The sequence below is a fragment of the Gavialis gangeticus genome, unplaced genomic scaffold (assembly GCF_001723915.1).
Source record: "Gavialis gangeticus isolate Ggan-Ray unplaced genomic scaffold, GavGan_comp1, whole genome shotgun sequence".
NCBI lineage: Eukaryota > Metazoa > Chordata > Crocodylia > Gavialidae > Gavialis > Gavialis gangeticus.
Genome location: NW_017728973.1, coordinates 2,648,878 through 2,650,908, shown reverse-complemented (window position 1 = coordinate 2,650,908; position 2,031 = coordinate 2,648,878).

Here is a 2,031-nt window from a genome sequence, read left to right as displayed (position 1 = left end):
GTCCCGCAGCCCTCCCAGCTGCCCTAGGGTGGATCTGTGCACAGAATGACAACATGCTGTCACTGCTGGCTGAGGCCAGCAGCAGCACCAGGCTTCCTGGCGCTCGACGCACTGAGCACTGGTCCCAGTTAGCAGCGGCAGCCTGCTGTTATCCTCTGCACAGATCCAGGGGCCTGCACCACCCGGGAAGAGTTTGGCACACCCCCCCAGCCCTCCTTTTAAAGTTCTGGGAGGCTGGGGCCAGGCAGGATAGCCAGGGGGACTTCTCCTGCAATTCCCACCCGCTGGAGCAGAGGCATGCACAGCCAGAGGAGCTGGGGGAGAACCTGCAGCCGCCCAGCTGTGCCTGCCTCTCCCTGGCTGATCTGAATCTCCGAATCAGTGCTGAAACAGCGTCAAAACTCTGAAACAGATTCATCTGAATCAAAATGGAACAGTAATCCAAAACACCAAAATGAATCACTGTCCCTCCAAAATGGACAGATCTGAAATGGAAACAAAACATAGCCATTTCACACAGCCCTAAAAAATACCCCAAAAGGAACACTTTTTGAAAATTGCAAAATGGGGAGTATCAGAGCAAGCACCAATGCCCAGCACCCTGTGGTCGAGATTTCTGCAGCTACGGATTTACGCATGGGTAATGCGGTGTTAGCACTGTCTGTCCCAGGAGCCTGAAGATTAGCGTTTCAGGAGTACATTATAAACATCTCCACAGAGAATAAGCATGAACCAAACCTTTTGATCCATGTGGGCATAGCTACCACTGAGGTCATTGTCAAAACTGCTGGCATACAAAGTGGAAGGCATGGGGCCAGCTGAGTGTATTAGCTACTGAAAGGGCACTCGCACCGTTCGTCTTGCAAATACATGGAAGGGGCTGGGCACTCAGGGCACTTCCTCCCTGTGTTGTCAGTGCCACTAGCTGAGTTTGCTCAGACCTTGCTGGACTCACCAAGACCACAGATAGCAACTCCTTTATCCACCCTAGGGCAGCTGGGACATTCAGACTGTGCCTTATCAGGCAACACACTGCTGTATTACCCCATCCAGGCCATACGAAACATGGTACGGGTGACTGGCCAACACAGCCAGCAATGCAAGGGAAGCTCAGGACATGGAAGAGGCCTTGCTCTCTGGGAAAAGGATGATGCTGCAGCCAGGAGCAGCTATTCCACCAGAGCACCTACTATCGCTGATACCAAACCTAGAATGAATCATTCTCTGGCAGCAGCCAGTGGACAAAATATTGGGTTGATAGCTTTTGTATGGTTCCAGATAACAAACTGCAGGTCTGCTACAGATAAATCCCTACCCCACAGCTCACCAACTCCGACTGGTCAGCGCCATGGATGCTCAGGCCAGATGTATTTTGGTGCCTACACAGGGACTTGCAGAATATAACCTTGAAAGCTCTTGAGTCAGGGCACTGAGAACGCCATGCAGCTGCAGGGTGGATTCACCTGCCAGATTTCTTCCAATTCAGCCATTACACCACAAGAGACTGTCACATTCAACTGCGTGTCAAAAGGGCCTTTGATGGGGCCTGATCCTGCCTGTTCACTCCTCCAGTGCTTTGTCCCCTGGCCCTGGGTTTGAATCTCTATAAATTCTCTTTCCCATTTCATTAACTGGTGTGACTTTCACCTGAAGTCATTTTTTAAGGAGTTGATTTTTTTTTTCTTTTAAAACCGACAGTCCCTGAAATGGAGGTTTGGCTGGTCAGACCAAAGGGAAAATTCATTGTGTAATCAGGACACGCTGTCTCCCTTGATTCCTGGGCAAAGGAGACAGCACAGCTGGGCAAGAAACTATTAACTTGAATCTTCAGAATGTAGGAAATTAGCCAGTAAATCTACACAAGAACCCAAGGAATACTTTTATTTCTTACTTTCTTTACACAAAAGGCAGACTTCTCCCATGAAAAGCCAGACTTCTTCCCATAAAAAAGGGGGGGCCTTTGGTTCAATAAGGGAGTTTTAAATTAACCCTTTAAAAGAACCAGTTGACCTACATGGATCCATGAACATG